The following is a 24,158-nucleotide window of genomic DNA, read 5'->3' as shown; positions in this document are numbered from 1 at the left end:
ATAATTCATTGCAACGGCAGCACGCAACTCACAGACGATTCTCAAAGTACGGGGTGGATTAAGAAGTGAGTAAATTACCACAGGAGCAGCAGACGGTAATGATCTAGTCATCGGTTCCTTCAGTCAGCTTTGGCGTTTCTCTCCTGTCCTCAGGCTCTCAGTCACAGGGTCCCTTGACCTTTGCCTCCTCAGGCCAGAAATTCAGCTTTCTCATTATTCTGTCTCACCGTTCCATAGTCAGGCGATGGTACTCCCTCGTCTTGGGGGTGCTCCTCTGAGTCTCTGCGCCACGATCCCTGGTGCATTTGGTCTCTGGGACCTCTGCATGACAGACAGCGCTATTGGATATGCCCTTCCAAATAATCCTGCCATTGCCGAGTTCCTCATCGCTCTTACATCTTGACAAATGACTTTGATGTGGTTTGTCTTTTAGCTGACTATACCCCAAAGGGAAAAGAATCGTGTCTTACGCCCACTTTCTATTAAAGTAATCTTAAAGATGCTCCAAAGGTCCACTCAAGCTACTAAGGTGTAACCCAACTTTACTCCTGTAACAGAACTCCCTCCAAAATGGGATCACAGCCATAGGCATGTTGTTGTTGTTGTTGTTGGGTGCCATCAAGTTGGATCCAACCCAAAGTGACCTTATCCACAACAGAAAGAAACACTATCTTCTCCTGCATCATCCTCTTAATTGCTCCAGTGCTTGAGCCTATTTTTGTAGCCACTGTGTCAATCCATCTCCTTGAGGACCTTCGTCTTTTTTGCTGCCCCTCTACCAAATATTACGTCCACGGGCATGGAATAAGTATGATACTATCATACTTTACTTAAAGAATTACGGCTAAAAGGTCATATTAATTGACTCTATCTCAGCAGGGATCAGTTTTTGGAAAGGGTAGCATGTTTTATAAAGTTAAGAGTCAGCAAAGAGAGGCGACCACTCAGCGAGTTGTATGGACACTGTGGCAACAACAAGGGACTCCCACAGTAATAATCATGAGACCAATGCGAGATTGTGGAGTCCTTGGTTCTGTTGTGTACATGGATGGTGGCGGTGAGGGTATCGAATAAGATGTTAGGCCAGGTGACTAGAGAAACCAATCCAGAGACACTCATCTGTGTATAAGAAAGAGCTTTATATCAAGAGGTAACCGTGCATCAGTAAAACATCCCAGCCTACTCCAATGCAAGTTCACCAGTTTGACACTAGTCCCTAAGTCCCTCTTCAGACTCACACAGCCACACGCAATGATGCAGAATGCAGAAAGGTCACAGGCCGGTGGGTGCAGAGTTGTGTGAATCCAATGGCAGTGGCCACATCACAGGGCTTGTGCAGGTCTCAGCATGACCTTGTCACATCTGTTGACTTGTCAACAAGAAGGTGAACATTGAGAGAGAGGAGGGCCTGCTACTTGAGAGCCATTTATCTCAGTTCACGCCTCCAGGTCTTCAAGCTGCAAACTGATTGACAAGCTAACTCCACCCTTATTTTATTACAGGTACCATGTTGTCATAAAAAAAAACAACTTACTAACACAAATAACAAGTTGTAACAGTGTCACTAGGATTCTGGAATGACAAGATAGCAGGTTGTTGTTTTTTTTTTCCTTGGTTGTTTGTATAAATGTTAACAGCTCAAATACGAGAGGTTATCCCTCTTATCAGGAGATCACCCTTCAGTAAATAGTCTAGGAAAACCACCAGAAGAGGGCCAGGAAATCCTAAGGGTCACATATGCTAGCTTATGTTCTTGAGAAAGGTAGAGTCTGCCAAAGAACTCAAAGGTAGCAGTGGCCTGGAGTCCTTATGAGGAAAGGTTTACTTCATCTATGAGCACTAAGTGACGGGTGTAGCTTCTTAAGGCACTAAACTAGGAGGGCTCTGCTTGACTAAGAATCTGCTAATTTGAGCTATTTTCAAACAATGGTATGTGTAAAACTTTGAGTTCAGTATCATTGAGTTTTTCATTTTTATTCTTGTCATTTATTTGTTTGCTGAATGGGCCTCAGTTTCCTATGAAGAAATAACCCCCTGGGAATATTTACTTAAACAGAAGTCACCATTGGTTCATTTACATCAGAAAAAAATGGGTTCTATTCCTTACATAAGATGAATAAACTTTTTTAAAAAATGAAGAAGCTTGTTTTCGCCTGCTGAGTAATAATTACTGCATTTTATTTCCTTGCAGGAGTCTATTGGATTCCTATGGATGTATGGAGAGATGGTTTAAAATTTTCACTATTGACTAATTTTTTTCAATAAACATGTTTGCACATATATTGGCACTCTCAAGAAAACCTAATTTTGGGGGCATTTGATTTTAAAAAATTAGGACCATTGATCACATTCCAAAATATTACAACCAATTAACCATTAAAGACTGAACTTTAAAATCGTAAAAGGAAAGAAGAAAGTCCAAAATTACAAGAGACTGTTAGTCATAAAATTAGTTTTAACCAAAATCTCTGCTGACTCCACTGTTTATGATGAGGGAAAGATGGTCAATGTTTTCTGAGTGTGTAGTCTTCTATATATGTGTCTTCTTGTCAATGGCATATCTCTACAGAAGATATGATATATGGTTTCTTACAATACATGGATTTCTTATGAATTTAGTAATACATATTTCCTGTAAAGAAGAATATAATTTAGCAGATTGATTTTTTTCTGAGATAGATTAGATAAAGGTGTCAAATTTAGATAGAGAATTCTGCTTAGAATCCCAATCTTCGGTTTCTGAAAAAGCTGAAAGTGAAACTGTGATCATTTTAATAAGCCTAAGTTACTGCTAGCTTTGTGGAGAATATTAAAAAGACACATTAGGAAAAATGCTTTTCAGAGCAAAACAGTCAAAGGGGATTTTCCAGGAATTAGAGCAGCATGATGAAGCAGAGTAGGGACAAAAATTACTCAAGTTTGCTTATTCCTCATACCTCAGGGTGGTTGATGAGGACTCTGATGATGCATCGATACATTTTAGATCATCAGTTCAATTCCTGTATATTTCATCCAGACCCCTGTTTATTGTAAGTGTTCCTGCCTTACTAACATTCACAGCGGCTGGATTTTTTTCTATCCGGCTTTACCACAGCCAGTGCATATAGGGAATTTATATTTGCCACAGGGAACTTTTAAATGAAATATCACATTGTCTATTGAATTGTAAGGCAAATTATAACATTCATGAATGGAATACAATAAATGAAATTGTATTACTGCCCACGTGTATGCCTTTGTGAGTAAACTCGTTCCGGACTTGTTAATATCATGAGTTTTGAAAATGTTCTCGACTAACATGAGGTCATTTGGGAGTGTGGTGAGTGTTCATCCCAGAGGTGTCATTGAAAAGAGAAGACGCACAAACGGGGCCGGGGTGGGGTGGGAGGTGCAGCTGTCTAATAGGGAAGGTAAGCTGTACCTGCAAACCAAGGAATGCCCCAGTCTACCAGATGCTGTCGGGCAAGGCAAGATGGCTCCTGAACTCTTAAGAGAGAATGTGATTCAGCTGGCACTTTGAATCAAGACTACTTAGCCCAATGCACTACGGGACAATGCGCTTCTGTTCCTCAGCACTATTTGCGTTGTGGTATTCTGTTGTGTAGCCCGAAGAAACTAGCACCGACTCACAAGTCATATGCTGCATCAATTCCTCCACGACAGGGAAACGGCACACCCATGTTAAGTGGACTAGAGATGCCAGTGATGACTGAGTGATGGGTTCTGTGTAAGCATGCATTTACCACACAGCGGTGAGCAGTTGATTCCCAGGGCAGTGCAATGCACTGTCTGGATTTTATTGTACCACCTGCACATTTATTAGAATAGAGCCCCTCCTCAAGGGAACTTACCCAAACAACCCCCAAGCGCAGCACTTCACCAGAGGAGTCCTGTAAATGAATGGTGCTGGCGCTCATTAAACTAAGGCCGAGCCACGTACGTCTGATGATGACCAAACTGTACGACTTTCAGTAAGACTTGCCTTCTATAGTCACTGGGAAGATTTCTCTTGGTAAAACAAAACAACAAGCCTAAAATATCCATTTGAAATTATTTCTAGAAAAGTTATTTGGTTAAACCTGGGGATTTTTTAATGGTTTGCTTGAAATTATTATTTAACTGACATGTCCCCCAATACAAGTGTTATTGACTTAACGGATTAAAAGAGAGTGATTTGGGAAGTGATGCAGCCACACTCTCTGCATCTTGTTCCTTAAAAAGAAGATCAACAGGAATGGTTTTGAATACACAAAGTATATTGAGGTCATTGCTAAAAACAAACAAACAAAACACACAGAGGGGGACAGCATTGCAGCACAATGATAATGAGTGAGCAGCTTCTTAGCCTTGAGTTTCTTATCAGGCCTTCTGTGGGAACCAGCTGTTAAAGCCCTCCTCTGTCTACCACCCAGCTCTGGGGTCCCACAGAGTCATAACAGTCACGACAGTGTCATACAGGTGTAAGGACACCGTTTAACACATAAGAAACTTCCGTCTCCAAGCATTCTCTGGAAAGTTCTCAAAAGAACTGCCTATCCACGAGATCTGTGTGTATATATATATATGGTCTGTGCTTAAACAAAACATGTTGTGGGGCCTATTAAAACTATTTTAAAGTGGGACATGTGGGCAACACATACTTGGCCTTTCCTATTAATCTACCTGGAAAAGAGAGAGAGTCCATTTAGGTCTATTTCTGTAGTTTTTGTGTTCCACTTAAAAAATTACATATGTATTTCAGGTAGTTAGTTTATTGTGCCAGCCTGGCCGATAAATACATGTGGGGTTAATTGAAGGTCAGAGGGATAAATAGCTCAGTGAGCCTCACCTTTCTAGTTCTCCGGTCTCTTGCTCTCTGATGGTCAGACCAGGTGCAGCAGCTGGCTTAGTCAGTTCCTTGCTTCAGCTGGCAAGGCCCACTTCCTATAAGACATCCCTGAGGAGAAGTCACATGGATCTACCCCGATAGCCCTGCATGCTGGAGCAGCCGTGTGGAGACCCCTGCCAGGATTGAGATGCCTACATGCTCACTGACTCGGCTTTCCTCTTGCAGTCAGCGTAATTGGTTCTGTTTTGTGAGATGGAGGAGGACTTTTTGGACTGGTGTTGGACATATGGGTTAATGGGTTAATGTTGGACTTGTGGCTTGGGCAGCACTGGTTTGGGATGTTTTCTTAATGTGCACTTAACCTTTATATAAAACTCTCTCTTCTACATGAGTTTCTGTGGATCTGTTTCTCTAAAGTACCCAGACTAACACAGTATTATTTTCAAAACCCCCCAAAATGCTATTTTATAAGTCCAGTCTTTAAGGATATTCCCCCAATCCTAATGTTGTTCTATGCCACCAAGTAGTTCCACTTCATAGCACCCTTATGTATAACAAAATTAGCAAAACATCGCCCAGTTGTATGACAACTTTGCAACCACTGGTCTTTTTAAAGCAAATGTTGCAGCCTTGTTATCAATGCACTTCTTTCGCTGCTTTATTTTACCACATAGACTGTCCTTCTCCAGAAATTGGTGTTTCTTGATGACAAACTCCAAATCCTAGTAATTCATGCTTCCAAAGAGATATCGTTATTTTACTGAATGGTATTATTTTAAAATTTACTTTGAATGTCCTCCCCTCTATTACTGACTTCCAGTTTAAGCATGGCATCCCCATCCTGAAACTGTTCCCTTCTAATGCTATGTTTAATGTATATGACATAAGTGGCTGCAGCAGCCATGAGCATGGCAAGGGACTGTGCCATGGTTCAGTCAGGCAGTTGTACACAGGGCTGCTGTGAACTTGAACGGACTCAATGGCACCTCAAAACAACGATGCGTGGACTGAAATCCATCCATGTGTAGCAAGCTTCTATGGTATGCTCTACCTGCACCCGTTCCAAGACAGAGTTGGTGGTTCTCCTATCAGCGCACCATACATTTAGTATTCTTCATCCACATCATAGCTCCCACATAACAAGTTGTCTTTGCTATTTCTCGTTCATCCCCGTGCTCTGAGTGTTGGCAGGCCTTCTTCCTGGTCTGTCTTAATCTGGAGTAGCTGCAAAATGTGTTCGCCATGGCACACCCTGCTGATATGTGAGATGTTGTTGACCCAGGTTCAAGCATCACAGCAAATGGTAAACCACCAGAGTAGGACAAATTGATAGACAAGTAAGCAGTGGTAATCCTAACTCAACTCACTCTGTGAAGTCATTTCTGACTTAGTGACCTCACGGTTACTCTGTATAGTCTGCTAGTATGAGCAGAAGTTCAGTGGCTCAGTAAAGACGCAATGATGCTGTCTTATATATTACTAGCATGGCAGTTGAAAATCTATGTATTGACAACATTTATTGAAGAAGCAAGTATGAGATGAAGTGGGTGCTGAAAAAGTTAGCATATAAGAAGGTACATCATAAATGCTGTATGGAAATGATTAGTGGGCCTTGGTATATGTCTGGTGATCATGTTGAGCTACACCATTTTTTCCACCGCCATCCTTTTATGTCCCAGAAAACATTATATTTAGTTGTCTCTGTTCCAGATCATCAGTCTCTCCTAATCCTAAATAGTTATACTTAATTAAATTTTGGTGTGGCCTAATTTTTTATCTGCCTGTATCTATGTTATACTATGCACCAAGCTGCTTACTGCAAGTTTAACAGTTGTTAATCACCAGCCAATATTCAGGAAAAAGATGAGGCTTTCTACTCAGTTAAGGAGATATGCTTTCAGAAACTCAGAGAGGTAATTCTACCCTATCCTAAAGGTCACTATGAGTCTGCATCTCCCCAATGGCAGTTTGTTTGTTTATCTTCCTAAGGGTGTATAATATACACATATATAGATAAACATATAAAATATAGGCACTTATGTCTTAAACAGCACTAAAAAGTACTGATTGAAGCAGTCAAGAGATTGGCTTCAGGGTTGTAAATACCAAATTCTGGTAAGCAAATGTGATAAAGTAAAATGAAGGAGTCCTAATGGTACAATTATTAATCATTGCAATGTTAGGTTAGTTGTTCCAAGCTAAGTGGCAGCTCTGAGGGAGAAAAGCTGGCCATCTATTCCCTTAAAAATTAAAGCCTCGAAAATACTTTGAGTTCTAGTTTGTCAGCAGGGCCACCATGAATCAAAATTTACTTAAGGGAAATTAAGAGAGGGGGTGGAGGCCCAAAGCCCATCTATAGACAATGGGCTATCCCCCCACAGAAGGTTATAAGGAAGTGATGATTCAACCAAGGTGCAGTATGGCACCAGTGAAACATATCATTCCTCTAGTTCCTGAATACAACTCCCCACCCCTGCCTATCTTCCATGAGCCAGTACTACCTTGCAAATCTGCCTAGACTGGAGAACACACATTGGTACAGATAAGAGTTCTCCACACATGGCATTCAGAAGAGATAAAGCCCTCAGAACAGTGGTGGGAGTAGCGATATCATGAGAGTAGGAGGATGGTCAGCGAGCGGGAAGGATGAAAAAGATTGGAGACATAGCCACCACCCATCACAAGATTGGATAAATAGCCACCACCACCCCAAGGGGACGAATAACAGTAATGTAGGTGAAGGGAGACAGCAGAGAGTGTAAGATATGAAATCATGATAATATATAATTGATTGAGGATTCATGAGAGTAGGAGGATGGGGGGGGGGGGGAAAGAGGAGCTTATACCAAAGGTTCACATAGAAAATATTTTGGAAATGATGATGGCAACATATGTACAAATATGCTTGATACAATTGATGTATGGAATGTTATAAGACCTGTAAGAGCTCCCAATGAAATTATCTTTTTAAAGAAATAAAATTAACAGAAATATAATATATGAAGTACTAGAAAATTAAGTAGATATTGTATAAATACATAAAAAGGTAAAAAATAATTAGCACAAAACATTAGCAATATTTTTGCATAATAGGAAATTCTTCATGGGTGACTATTAATTGAGAAATAATTATATAATATGTAAGCAGGATTAAAAGAAAAAGTATGTTTTAAGTCAAAATTGACTTGATGGCAGTGCGTTTGGATTGGGGTTTTATAGAATAAAATCATTACTCCAGTTAAAAGATTATTAGAAAGAGCAGTTCTTTGAGCTAGTTGACCTTCAGGTAATGACTTGGAGACTCAAAAACTTGCTGGGGCCAAATGTTTGCTTAAAATCTAGACTGCAGAACATGTGAGATAGAAACGGCAGCAGCTGTGATGTCAATGGACATGACCTGACCTTCCCCACCAGCGCCAGGACTTCCATGCCAGTTTCGCTGGTCAAGGCTGATGGTCTTCCCTATCTTGACTCAAGGTTGAGGTCTTCCTGAAATTTTTTTTTTAAAAAATGCTTGATCAATCTAAGAACTTTTATATGAGATGGCATTCCATAATGCTTCTGTGATTTGGTAAAAAGTCTATGTGAGTATTGTTAAAACTTTAACATTATTCCTGAACTCAAAACATACTCCCCACCCCATAGCACAAAGAGAACCATTATTTTAAGACACTCAAATGAGACTAAGATATGCACATTACTAAGAGAATTGTCTGTGCCATATACTAGTGGTAGAGATGTTATTAAACCCATATTATTTAGAAGGTACCCATTCATTATGATTTGTAACCTTAGTAGCAATGTTTTAAAATTTACCCTTGAATTTTAATCTGATGAGATATTTGTACCTGGATTTTGATGATCAAAATTATTTTTATGTAGGCCACACTCACTTGACATCATAAAACAAAATGCCCATAGTCCCTCAATGTGTCAATGAGTATTGCCAAGAGATCAGAGCCCAGTGTTCTGGTGGCAAAGTCATCATTGACATGGTGCTGACACTGTTCACAGGATAAAGGTGTGTGCTCCACAGCCATGGCATGAATATGTTGCACTTCAGTGAGGCGGGCATAACTGGTACCAGTTCTCATCCCACTGGAGCCCACTAGAAAACTAGACCAAATCTGAAACAAATGTAGTCAGATGTTTAAAGAGAGGCAATATGAAAGTGACCACCTAGAGACGGAAAATGCACGTTAACAAAGAAGCAAATGCGTTAACGATAAAAGAATGGAAATTCTATAGGATGCAAATACTAGTATTAGAACATAAGGTGGCTATATTTATACCAGACCAGAATAGAATTTAGGAACTGCTACATGATCAAGGATTAAAAGAGACATTTTTTTTCAGAGATAGACTAATTCATGAAGACATAGCAATCCTACATAGAATGCATGGACAACGACTTCAAAACACATGAAGCAGAACCTGACACACTGGAGAGGAGAAATTGGCATGTTCACAATGAGAACTGAAAGTTGGAACTACCTCAAGAATCGACCGGGCAATAGCACGTAGGAGAAAACCTTACAGGATCTAGAAATATGAACGACTTTATTCCTCATCATGACATAACAGACACTTAGAAAACACCCATTCTTCGATCCCAGATGTCGGCACAAAAGAAACAAACAAACAAAAAAAGCAAAAAGAAAGAAAAAATCCATTCAGTTTCAACGAATACCAACTTTTTCAAGTGTGCATGGAAGACTCACAAAGATAAATATTTGTGGGATCATAAAACCAACAACAAATTTAGAGATTGAGGCCATTTCAAGAATGTTCTAGGATGCATGTGTAATGGAGACATCATGTTTGGTACAATAGAGGGGTATTAAAAAAGATGGATCTACTGTCCGGAGAGACCAGTCTTGGAGAAGGACATTATGTTTTGCAAAGCAGAGAGGCAGTGAAAAACAGGACGGCCCTCAGCGAGCTGGCCGGACACCATGGCCGTAGCAATAGGCTCAAGCACAGGCACAATGGTGAGGACAGAGCAGGACTGGGCAGTGTTTCCTTCTGTTGACCATTAGGGTCAGAACTGACTCCATGACCTTAATTAAAAACAATAACATGACAGGCAAATAAAAGACAGGTTTTATGATAGAGAAGAATATCATTCAAAAAGGGTGAAAGGATTGTTATTTGAATAAAATAATTGTTACATGGAAAACCCTAAGAAATCTATTAATTAAAACAAAATCATCAAGAAAGAGCAATCATTAAAGGAAGACGTTATGCTTCCAAAAATTGAGTGTAAGTGGAAAAAGAGGGAAATTCTCAGTAAAATGGGTTCATTCAATGACTGCAACAAAGGGCTTACACAGATCCCCGTTTGTGAGCGTGACACCTGGAAGTTTCTCTTTGTTTGTAGAAGACCCCTATGAGTCAGACCTGACTTGATGTTAAGTAAGTGAAAACCAAAAATCATCATATATTTCAGTGCAGTATATATTTTATATAAATTGTGCATCAGTATAATATGAAGATATAAATCACATATATTTGATTATGATAATTAATTTCCAAACAGTTGAAAAATCTTCAGTTGTATACCATCAATTTCAACTGAACTCATAGGTAATAGGGTAGTTCATGACAGCCAATAAAGGAGTTTGTACTATATATTAAAACATCAAATCAAAGTTTGTGCATACAATTAAAATAAGGCTCAGATGAAAATTTATATTATTTTAATGATTTATTGGAACAGATATAAAATGTTTGAAATTGGTGTTCTAAGCTTTTACATTATAAAGGTAGGGGGAGAATAGGAGGAAAAATTTTAACTTCTATTTAAACAGAAAGAAGACCCTTATAAACACAATGGTAAAATCAATGAACTAAATGATGAGTTAACAAGAGAATGTTAACAAAACCACATGAACTGATTCTACATACAAAACAAAAACTTATTATGTAAGCAACTCAGCATCAGTGTTTTGTGGTTGTTGGTGTGAGGTGCTCTCAGGTGGGTTCAGAATCGTCCATGACACCAGTGCACTACAAGACATCGAGGTTGGTGGCCACCCCCACCATGCCAAGCGTCAGTTCTGCTTCGGTGTGATTTCTTCTCCATCTTTCGCATGTATTTGAAGTCATTGGAAAGGTGATGATTAGGGTCAGGAGCATCGCAGTCTTCAAAATATTCATTGTATCATATTGTATCATGTTGAAGAGGTCTTCATCTGCCTATTGCAATACATTGTTTGACTTTTTTCCCTAAAATCTTTTTATTGTGAATGAGGTAGAGGTTTACATGTCAGCAGTCACCAATTTAAACAGCCACCAATTTAAACAGCTGATCCAACTTCCCAATCAATAGCTTGCCTTGTTTCCTCTCTGACACCCTCCCCCCACACATACCACCTCCCTCTTGTACAGTATAATCTTCCCCTCACCCAAGTCCACAGCAGTCTCCTTTCTACTCTGCTGTTTTCCATTCTCCCCTCCCCCTCTCAGTCCTGGTAATCACCCATTTATTTTCTTAACTCAAACCTTTTATCTTCTTAACTGCTTCTTCCACGAATATTGAGTATGGATCTTTGACAATGAACTAGGTCCTCATTTGACCATAGTGTTGCTTAGTGATCTAGTGACCATTTTTGGTTTTGCCTTGATGGGGTCCTTGGCTGTTTATCCTGCTTTTTCTCTTTTCATCTTCCTTATACTTCTCCTTGCTGCTTCTCTTCCTGCTTCCTCCTCTCTGAAAAAATAAAATAAACAACAATAAAAAACCCTCTGCATGGTTCCCTGCTTATATACATTGTAAATTGCAAGGTAGACCTCATCCAACAGTGGACACAAAGTGAGCAATTCTCTCTTGATAAGCCACAGACATTTCATTTACACATTGGCTTCTGGTCACATTATTTTCATAGTCTAAGGTGAAACCGACACAAGTCATGGTATTTTCAATCACATGATAATGCGTGGGATAGTTGGACATTGAACAAACAAGACATAAGGATAATTTAAGTACAATGGACTCTCAAAAGAAACAACAAATCTGCGTTGCAGGAAGTATGGCAGAATGCTCCTTAGAAGCAAGGATGATGAGACTTCATGCCACTGATTTTGGACATGTGCTTAGGAGAGACCAGTCCCTGGAGAGGGGCATCATGCTGGTAAACTAAAGAGGGAGGGGAAAAGAGTAAGACCGGAGTTGAGATGGATAGCCAAAGTGACCATAACAATAAGCTTAAGCATTGGAACAATTGTGAGGATGGGTCAGGACCAGATGGTGCTTTGTTCTACTGTGCATAGGGTTGTGTTGTGTCAGAACTACTGGACAGCACTTAACATCAACAACAAACCAACCTCATAATAAATACTAAGGTTATTCAGACAGACAACCAGCAACAGAGAACAATCTGGCATTGAGATACATGACTATATTACTCAGAAGAGAAGTAGCCAACGTAAAACGAACCTATAAGACTGAAAATAGAGAACTAGAGAGATAAATTTGTAAATGAAGCATTACCAGGTGAAAAGACAAAATGGTGTTTTTACAGAAATCCCAACAAGTGAGGAAGTCAAGTGGATTTAAGTTGGACAAAGGGAATGGCAACATACAATAAAGGGGTGTTAGCTCCCCACCCAAAAAAAGATGGAGGAATGCAGCAGAACACTATTGTATATAATGTCCTACAACAATGGTGATCTACAGAGAGCTGTATGGGTTGACACACAGGCTAAATGGATACGTGAACAACAGTGGGAATAGACCCATAATTATAGATTTGATAGAAGAAAATTGCACTTGAGTATTTACTTTTGTATCAGATATATCCACAATGTGTTGGAGCACATATCAAGCCAAGTTATGAAAATCTATTAAACATAGTAACTTGAGGAAATAAATTCCTGGGCCTGAGATAGCATGACCCTGGTCTCAGGAAATACTAAGTTCAATTGTCATAACTAATAGAGCTCACAAAAACAATGCTCTACATTCTACTGTAGTGAGCAGTGAGTGGGGTCCTACAGTGAAACTATCCAGAATAAAGAAGGATAATAAAAATTAACTAAACTCAGAGACAATTAGTTCAATGAGCTAAGGGACCACAGGAACATCCGTGTCCACAGCCCTGAGAATACAACCAACAGATTGTGTCCAAATACCACTACCAACATCTCTGAAACAGAATATGTCAGTTACATAATCTACTGTCAACTTGAGTGAATGGGTGGAGTTTAGCCTGTCAATCAGGTCCTAGTTTGATGAACTAATTTGGAGGCATTATGGAGATAATTAACTCACTGGAGGCCAGACCCAGTCATTTGCCTTCCCTTTCCTGCAGTTGAGACACTCAGAGAACTGGAGGAGACACATGGGGAGCTGTCTACCACCACTGGATCCACAAGACCTTCTGCCCACCGGCCTGTGATCTTCCTGCATTCAGCATCATTACGTGTGTTGTGTGAGTTTAAAGAGGAATTTATGGACTAGTATCAGATATATGGGCTAATCTCCCATGTAGGAATTTGATCTGAATTGGACTGGAACGTTTTCTCAGTATAAAATTTCTCTTTTATATAAAGGTCATTCTTATACACATATGAATGTCTGTGAATTTGTTTCTCTAGTCAAGCCAGACTAACGCACTGAACATACATATGAAGAAGTGACTGGAGCGCCTGACTCCATTTCAGCATGGCTTTTGGCAGATTTTTTGAAGCAAAGGTTACATATATCCACGCACCACTAATTTTCCTTACTGATTCTGACACCAATTGTCCCTCTGCACTGTTTCAGCAGCGATCAATCCTAACTAGCATGGCACACAGAAACCACAGATAATGCTTATGGTCATGAGTTTTATTAAGGGAACTGGCAGGTTAACATCCACAGGAGAAATCTTCATTATGCAGTTGTTCAGTCAAAACAGCCTCTTCTCTGCTGTGTCCACCCATAGGCCCCTCTAGCCCTCATACTTTGGCCTGGTATCTGTTCTGCTCAGGCAACGTTACAAGGATTTTTTGAGGACTGCCAAAAAATGCCCAAACAGCATGCCATTCCATTCTATGCCTCGGGCCCAAATGTAGTCAGCTCCAGGTCTATAGACAGATATAGAAAATATAGATGTAGTTGATATAGATACAGATGATAGAGATAGAGATGTAGTTGATAGAGAAAGAGAGATAGAGATGGAGATAGATATAGCAAACCCAGTTCACCAAACTAAGAACCCAGATGCACCACAGGCCACAAACCAGCCTCTCCCCACAAAGTTCTCAGCTTTATTTACTTTGTGGCCTGTAAATCCACCACTGTCTCATGCTCCACGTGTTGATTCTGCTGCTGCTGTTCCTATACTCTCCCCTGACGTCAAATGATCTCCCGGATCAATAAGGTTTCAGGCACAGGTATCTACTGCTGCCTCTCCTCTCTTGCCAGTTGTGAAATCTCCCTTTTTGCTTCTGAGATGGCTATTTTATACCCAGCTTCATGGCAATCCCAATTAACTCACCGCTGTATCATAAAATCCAGTTATAGCCCCCCCCCACCCCGCCCCAACTTTCTTAACCAGATCCATGAGGAAAGCAAAGGTTGTTTGGCAGGAAGAAGACAGGTTAGAAGGTCAGGCTAGAAGAGCCATATTAAGTAATGCCTTGCATTGCAGATAACATTAGAAGGTCCTTTATAAAAAGGGAACAAAAATGTGGCTCCAAACTCAAAATGATGAAAGAGCTTAGGTGGGCTTACTGGAAAGACAGACTAGTGGAATTAATCACATAGACTATGGTTATGTGTCATACTTCAGGCCCAGGAGGAGCTCACCCCATGGCTTGACTTTCAGCTGACACATAGACAGTCATAGAAGCAGAACAAAGGCCATGGTAGTGCTGTCTACTAAGACTTGAACTGACAACCACAAAGACTTGGACTGAGAATCACAATCACAAATGACTTTGCTCAAGCCTATTACCCAGCCGCTTCCCAGGAGGTAAATAAGGCTGTCCGCTTTCTTGAATTTAAAGCCTCACAGCTTCACATAGAGTTACCGTGAGTCGGAGTCAGCTCAATGGCAGTGAGTTGCAGGCACATCTCTATGTCAGTAGCCATTAGAAATCCACAGCATCATTTACCCATGGATAACAGGGAGAGGGATTAGGAAAGAAGAAAGAAGGAAAATAGGAGACATAGGGAGCAAGTTGTAGGGGCTTGTAATCACAAAGAGATGAGAAATATTTAATACTTTTTATATGCTCTATAAACCTTCATATAATTCACAATACATACAATTTTTATATAGCAAGCAAATAAATATTTTAAAGTAAAATTTTAAAATTAGATGAACAAACCTTCCTTTTTTTTAGAAATAATTTTATTGGGGGCTCTTACAACTCTTATAACAAGCCATACATCAATTGTATCAAGGACATCTGTGCTGCCATCATCATTTTCAAAACATTTTATTTCTACTTCATCCCTTGATAAATTATAAATTATTATTATTCTCATATTATACGTCCCACGGTCTCCCTTCACCCACATTTCTGTTGTCCATCCCCCTTGGGGTGGGGGCAGAGCAGTTTTATGTCAATCATTGCCATCTGTACCCCACCCCTACTCTTCTCTCTTCTCCCGCCACCTTCCCTCTACTCTCAGGGTATTGCTACTCCCATTATTAATCCTGAGGGAGTTATCTGGCCTGGATTCCATGTGTTCACTGCTCTTTTCTGTACCAGTATACACGCTCTAGTCTAGTTGGCTTTGTAAGGTAGAACTGGGCTCCTGATAGTGGTGGAAAGGAAGCATTAAGTAATTTCTTGAAAGACTCAAATTCATATTTTACCACAATTGACTCAGAAAAATTAGAAAGCCTATAGAACTTCAAATTCATTTTTAAATCTCTCACACAGACAGTTTCAGGCCTAAATCTATAGTCCATCCAAAATTTAAAGAAGAAATAATATCAATGTAAACACATTCTTTCAGGAGATGAAATGAGAGGGAACACTTCCCAATCCTTTACACGTAGTCAACATTTTCCTGATCACTAATCCAGAAAAGAAGAGATCACACGAAAAGGAAACACAGATGGATCTCGCTCTTGAATAGAGATTCTAAACACTTCCCAAAATGTGAGTTACATGAATGCAGCAAAACATGAAGTAGATCATAATAATAGAGAGCTTTATGCCAGGGATGCAAGATTGGCTTTACCTTTGAAAAGCAGTCAAAGCAATAAAGGACTTATATAGGACAATGAGAAGAATCATATCATCTTCTCAGAAGACGCAGCAAACTCATTTGACAAAATGCAACATATATTTGTGATTGTTTTAAAAATAAGTCTGCTCAGCATGGCAGGAACAGAAGAGCATATCCTCAACTTCATTAAATACCTATATAATTTTTCAATATAAAATCAAACTTATTAATGTTTTACTTTATCCATCACCCCTAGAAGTGACATATTCCATTTTTATTGCTATTGTTGTTATTATTATTATTTTATTACTTTTTTAAACACTGTAATCGAACACCTAGTGTGAAAGGCAAAGAAAAAAGTAAAGGTTTATTAGAAAGAAACAACTACTGTTGTATTTGTTACTAATTTTTTAAAGTAAAAATTGGAAAAAATAACTGTCAATCAATAAATGATTATATAACAATATTACAGAATATTGATACAATGAAATACTATACAGGAATAAAAAGGGGTGAGCTAATGGTAGCATACAACATGGATGAAACTTAAAAATATTCTGAGAAAATCCAATCAGAAATAAATGAGTAGATGTTGCCTGGTTCTTTTGAAAAAGACAAGTCTATAGGTATATAAATAGATCTGTTGTTGTCTGGGTATAAATTGATTATAAAGGACTATCAATCAACTCTTGGACAAAATAGAAATTATAGTTAGAGCGGTGATTACCCAAGTATATGCATTTATCAACACTTATATAGCTGTAATCATAAAATAGACACATTTTATTAAGAGTTAATCATACCTTAATAAAAATTTTGAATATAAAGAACAATTATTCAACAGGAATATTTTCGTTTAAATATAAATGAAAGGCTATAATTTTAATTATCAAGAAAATTTTTGTGTCTAAACTGGGTATGTTTTATTTTCAGTCTGTTCCACCACATTTCAAAGGAAGATGACATATTTGGTAAATGTTAACATATTCCTAAAATATGAATTTAGTTTGTGAACAGGCATTACAGAGATTACTATTTAATGAAAACTACATCTTCCCACCTTAAGAAATGAATCCAGCAAAGCACTTTGAAATCTGCTCTTGCTAAAAATAAGTAGAAAAAGGAGTAACACTTAAATCTTTTTGTGTTTTCCTTCTGTCTGCTATCTGCCTAGAATAGGGAAAACGTGATATTATGGTAATTTCCTAGAAATAGAAATTGGCCTTCCTTAAAATTTTGTTCATAGCTTCAATTTTGTTCTGAAATACAATTGACTTTAGTTCTTGTATCCAAGAAGGGTGTGGCTTTTCAAATCAGGGACTCACATATCTATATTGAGAGCATGCCAGTATAGCCAAAGGAGACCTGGCTGTGCCAGATTCCCCAAAACAGGGTCATGTAAATATGGGCGTGCTTCTGCCTTCTGGGTCCAAAAGACTTAGGGATGCATCAAATGCTTCTAGAGGAAACACTGGCCAGACTGTGGGTCTTTCTATAAGTTTTATCAAATCACATGGCATTAGAAGAGTTGGCATACAGAGACAACATAGAGACTGCCAATAGACATGAACAAGAACACCATGCCCCACTACCCTGCAGTCTCTAGTAATCACACATATATATCACATTCCAGAAGCTCCGTATGTGTGTCACACCATTTAGTAATCCTCACAGGCATCCTATGAGATTGGAACTTTCTCTTCCATATCAGTGTTGAACAGAAACTGCAGTTAACCTGCCCAAGATTGTAATAGCTAATTCGTCCCAGAGCTGGGAGGTAAACCTTGATGATCCAGTTAGAAAACTGATATGATTGTCCCCAGATTGAATGATCTTACATCCTCTTCCTCTAACTTCCTGTGAGTTAAGTGAGGGGGGTCTTCTCTCAGGCCTCTAGGAGAGCAGCTATTCTGAAAATTCAGAGAGAAAAACCTGGGATCATTTGAGAATTCAATTTCAGAGATTAACAGTAGAAAGGGCATGCTTCAATGGAGGTGCGTTAGGCTGGACTGTCTAGGGACACAAAATCAGGTACAGTCATCCGTGTATTCCAAAGGACTTTCTATTGAGAAGGCATCCCAGTCCAGTCTAACTCATAAGTCTGATGCTAGCTGCGGCCTTCCTCAGACTCATGCAGTTGCAAGTGAAGGATACACAAAGTGTAGTAGGAAGGTCACTGGCTGGTGAGTACAGAGTTGCGTGGATCCAAGTTCGGTGGAAACAGAGCAGGGCACCGACAACTCTCAGGATCAGGCAGTCCACATGGGTGCAAACCTGGAGGCAGACACAGAGTTCCTGCACAGCCCCGGACTGGAGGAGGGTGAAGTGGCAGAGAAAGTGGCACAAGTTTCCAGCCTTTCCCCCGTGAAAGGCCACACCCCCAGGACAGCATCATCAGGCTGACCCTTGATTGCAGGTTGGACTCCACCCATAAATGTTCACACAGGGTCAAGTTGACAGAAAATCTAACTGCCACAGGAGGCAACTGCAACTACAAGGCTCTGCCATCAAATAGATATCGTTCTTATGGGAATTGGGCTCTGGAGGGATTCAGAACATTTAACAGTTTGCTGCCTTGATGAGTTTGACCTATAAAAAATGATATGAGCCCCTAAAATGATTTTAAAAACAATATGCCAGCAGATAGTTTATTACTTCATTCAGTTCATGCTTTAATAAGAATAAAGAGACACACAAACTAGATTATAAAATTTTTTTAAAAAACTAAATTATGTTCTAGGAAATAGTTTAAAATAGTCATGATAAAATATTCAATAATGCCTGACAAACAACAACAGAACTATAACATATGATATTTCCATATTGCTTACTGATTGGTGTCCTCACTTGCAGCATTCTTCTCTTCGATGCGAGCATCATAGGCCGTGTGTTTTATCCTCAACCATCTTTTCACTGTAGGAGTTGAGCCCCACTCCCTTAGAGGAAGACCAAGTAGATAATAAACATGTTTTTGATATAGTAGAAGCATTTAGGCGACTTCTCTTCTCTGAACATATTATGTACATGTTTGAAAAACACCTTTCTGTTTCTATTGCACTTATAACAATCATTCTGACAAGCTCTTTGAATACTTTCAGTAATTGCATAATTCACTCATAATATCTCAGGGGAATGTGGAGCAAAACACAAAGTTAAAACAAAAGACATCTCCCTCTTGTAACTTGACACTATGTCTCTATGTTATGTTTGTTACCGAAGGAACAAACACAAGGGAATAAAAGTATAGCATTTGATGAAAAATTTAACTAGCTTTATGAAATGAATAACTATTACAAGCATAGTTCAGTCTAAATTTTTATACTGCAGATGGAATGAGCATCACTACGGGCACTTAAAATAATAGACTTTACACAGATGAACGAATGTAAATATAGGATTTCCACACTGGGCAGCGGCCCATCACCCACCTTAGAGAGAACCCTGATTACCAGCGCCATCTTAGCAACTAGTTCACTGAACTCAACCAAAAATTTGGTATCCATTCGGTCAAACTGTGAGAATTGGGTGAATTTTATGGGATTCATTTAGGGAATAAGAATAGGGGGTCACTGCAAAGGCAGGAGTTCATTTGTTCTTTAAGTCAGCAGGAAAAATAGGTTGACATCATGATTCATAATGATTTGCTTTCAGAATACCATCCCGGGCTGTTGTTCTATGCTGACATGATTAAGGAGAAGAACACTATCTAAGGAGACCATGTAGCCAGAAGAAATCATAGCTGTACCTGGACTCTTTTCAGCATTGGCTTACTGTTCATACTGATTGATGTGGGAACTAACACCTTATCAGACGGGCTCAAGGATGTATCCACAGGGATTCTGAAGAGCCTGGAAAAATAAACACCTGAAATCTAGGAGGAGTGTCTATGAAAATGATATTAACTAATTTCCTTAAAATAATTTATAATGGAGGAGAGGGGGAAGATGGCCGACAGGGACACCCGCATACTCTGAGAGCTCCTCCAAACAAAGCGGGATTGGCGACCAGGTAGCTGAATAGTAAGAGTCTGGTGAGTGAAATATCCCCCTGGGACAGCACCCCAGTCCTAGCAGGGGTCTAGGTGAAAGAGGACCGGACTCGTGGGACGTCTCTGGCCACTAAGCTGCCGTGAGCTCACTGGCGACCGGCTTAGGCTCCATCCCCAAACCGGACGTCAGCCCAGAGCCGCTTGCCTGCCCTGCCTACTCCAGCGGCCCACTCCCCACTCCCCACTCGCGGATCTCCACTGGGAGAGAAGCTTTCCTCTCCCGCAGTTCCCCTCTCCCCGCAGGGCAGCGATCTGCCCTCGGGCCCACGTCCCTCCCTCCATTCATCCAAGCTCAGGGGAGCGGACCCGCGGGTTGTCTGGCGACCCCCACGGAGGACCATCCACCCGCACCGCTGCCGTGGACCTCTCCATCTGCCCTCCGTGCGCCGGCCTCCCACCCCCGCCCGCCCCCGCCAGCCCCTGGCAGCCTAGTGCCAGCTCCACTCCTGGCGGGGACCCTGCGCTGAGCACCTCCCGCCAACAGGAGCCATAGCCCAACCCGCGCCTGTCCCAGACCCTGAGCTTCCGCGGAGCGCCGCGCCCCGCGCTGCTGAGTCTGCCCACCAAGGGCCCCCCCCTGCGCAAGGCACAAGAGTAGGTGCCCTCCCCAGGGTGCTGCGGGGACCCCGGCGGCCGCGACTCTGAGCCTGAGCAGAGGAAGGGCGCCATTGCCCCCTGCGGTTTCGCGCCAAGCCTCCTTTGCCGGCGCCATTACCCCCTGAGGTTTCGCGCCAAAAGGGCGGAGAGCTAACACCATTGTTCCCTGCAGTGTCCCGCAGCTGCCTGTGCAGCTATCCAAGGGGCCTCCCCGCGCCCGCTCACAGCCCGGGCAGATCAAACACTGCACCTGCAGTGGAGCCTGGGTCTCGGCTTTGCAGTCCCTGAGGAGCCGTCAGTGAGCTCCAGCCAGCTCTCACCACCTGGGGCCCTGTTGGGTCCCCAGTGCCAGCCCTAAGCCTGCCGCAGCCCGCCCCAGCCACCCCAGGAGACGGCACAGTGGCCTGAGCCTCCACACAATAAGGTTACTCCTGTCTCCCAGAAGCATGGGGCCTATTAAAGGATCAAGGAAAAATCAACAGACCACATCACTCCCAACAAAAAAATCAGAAAAACGAGGCACTTTAACAGACCTAACGTCACTCATAGAAGAAACAGATATAGATCAGCCACAAAAGGAAATCTTCAGAACTCTGCTTGCAGTAATACAGGAGCTAAGAGAAGCAAACCAAAATAAGGATGCAACGATAGAAGGGATGAAATGCACAATAGAGGGGATGAAGTCCACAATAGAGGGGATGAATACTATCCACCAAAACAACTGCAGAAACTAACAGAGGAGGTAGCAGAGGCCACACAAAAGGTCACAGAAGCTATATCTAGGCTTGAGGAGGCTGAGAACCATATCAGTGAACTCGAGGACGCTCAAACCAAACGAAGCAAGCGAGAAAAACAATCAGATAGGAAAATTAAAGAAACAGAAGACAGCCTGAGATCAATGACAGATGCTATGAAGAGGAATAATATTCGAATAATCGGTCTACCGGAACACAACATAACACACAAATCAACCGCCAAGATAGCAAAGGAATTCCTGGAAGAAAATTTCCCCAACCTAACAAAGGAGAATCCGACTCTCATACAGGAAGCAGAGAGGACGCCGGCTAAGCTAAACACCAAGAAGAACACGCCAAGGCATATAATTGTAAAATTATCCAACTTAGAGGAAAAAGAGAAAATTCTACGAGCATCAAGAGAAAGGAAGACAGTCACATACAAAGGAGCGCAGGTAAGGTTATGCTCAGACTTATCAGCTGAAACCATGAAGAGGAGGAGAGAATGGAGCAGCATCTTCCAAAAACTGAAAGATGAAAATGCCTCCCCCAGAATCCTATACCCTGCCAAGTTATCCATTAAGATAGAGGGTAAGATAAGGGTCTTCCAGGACAAGGAAGAACTCAAAAAATATACTGCAAGTCACCCGACCCTGCAGAACATACTGGCTGACTCACTATGGCCAGAAGATCAAGCTCCAACTAGAACCACCAGGAGACCACCATATAGCCCATCTCCATCTAGAAGCCAACATGCCAGCAACACGTACCAGGACAACACGGTCTCAGATGGAAAAGAGGACAGGATAGAAACCCTCCACTCAAACGCAGTACACTGATATGAAGGAAGATAGGCAAAGACCCAAAACACAAAACAGAATATGGCAACCATGAAGCCAGAGATTGTAATAATCACTTTGAATACAAATGGGCTCAATTCATATGTTAAAAGAAAGAGGCTGGAGGATTGGATTAGAAAACATAACCCATCAATCTGCTGCCTGCAAGAGACACACCTTAAGCAAGCAGACAAGCATATGCTGAGAATAAAGGGCTGGCAGAAAGTTTACCAAGCAAATGGTAACTCCAAGAAGGCAGGAGTGGCTATCTTAATCTCCGACAAAATGGATCTCAAGATCCAAAACATAAAAAGAGACAAAGAGGGACATTACATAATGCTCAAAGGCTCAGTAAACCAGGAAGCAATAAGCATACTGAATATTTACGCACCTAATAATGGTGCGACAAATTTCGTCAAACAAACTATTAAAAAAATGACAGAAGAAATCACGGAAACAACAATAATAGTGGGGGACTTCAACACTCCACTATCAGAGAAAGACAGGTCACAGGGAAAGAAGCTCAGCAAAGAGGCCAGAGAGCTAAACAATGTAATTAGGCAACAGGGCCTGATAGACATCTATAGAGCCTTTCATCCAAAAGCAAAAGGTTTCACATTCTTCTCCAATCCACACGGATCTTTCTCAAGAATAGATCACATGCTGGGGCACAAGGCCAGCCTGAGTAAATTCAAACACATAGATATTATCCAGACGTCTTTCTCAGACCACCATGCCATAAAGCTGGAGATTAATAGAAGGGCACCCAGAAAAGCAAGGGCCACCAATTGGAGAATAAACAACGATCTCCTGCGACATGAATGGGTTAAGGTCCAGATCAGAGAGGATATCAGGAAATTTCTAGAAACTAATGAGAACGAGCATACAACATATCAAAACTTATGGGACACTGCAAAGGCAGTTATCAGAGGTAGCTTGATATCACTGAATGCATACATGAAAAAAGAAGAAAGGCGTATGACAGATATGTTAACACAAAACCTCCAACAACTAGAACAGAGTCAACAGAACTACCCCTCCAATAGCAAGAGAAAAGAAATAATAAAAATCAGGGCGGAGTTAAACCAGTGGGAAGACAAAAGAACAATGCAAAGGATTAACGCAACTAGAAGCTGGTTTTATGAACGAATTAATAAAATTGACACTCCCCTGGCAAAGCTTACCAAAGATAGAAAGGAACAATCATCAATAGCCAGGATGAGGGATGAATCAGGGGCAATAACAACAGACCCCAATGAGATAAAAAGGATAATCACAAAGTACTATGAAGGTTTGTATTCTAATGAATTCAGAAACCTGGAAGAGATGGATAAATATTTAGAAAAACAATCTATCCCCAGATTATCTGAGACAGAGATCAAGAACCTCAACAAACCCATAGCGAAGGAAGAAATAGAGAGTGTCATCAAAAACCTACCAAGGAAAAAGGCCCCAGGGCCAGATGGCTACACAGCAGAATTTTACCAAACATTCAGGGAAGAGCTGACACCGATCCTCCACAAAGTATTCCAGAACATAGAAAAGAACGGCAAGCTCCCAAACTCATTTTACGAAGCCAGGATTACTTTGATACCCAAACAGGGAAAAGACCCCACAAGTGTAGAGAATTATAGACCAATATCTCTAATGAACATAGATGCAAAAATCCTTAACAAAATATTGGCCAATAGAATACAAAGGAACATCAAACATATCATTCACCACGACCAAGTAGGATTCATCCCAGCGATGCAGGGATGGTTTAACATCCGAAAATCCATCAATATCATGCACCACATCGAGAAGAAAAAGGATAAAAACCATATGATAATATCCATAGATGCAGAAAAAGCATTTGACAACATCCAGCATCCATTCCTAATCAAAACACTCATGAAGATAGGATTGGAAGGTAAGTTCCTCAAGCTCATACAAGCTATCT

The sequence above is a fragment of the Tenrec ecaudatus genome, chromosome 2, assembly GCF_050624435.1.
Source record: "Tenrec ecaudatus isolate mTenEca1 chromosome 2, mTenEca1.hap1, whole genome shotgun sequence".
NCBI lineage: Eukaryota > Metazoa > Chordata > Mammalia > Afrosoricida > Tenrecidae > Tenrec > Tenrec ecaudatus.
Note: the sequence above shows the minus strand (reverse complement) of the source record.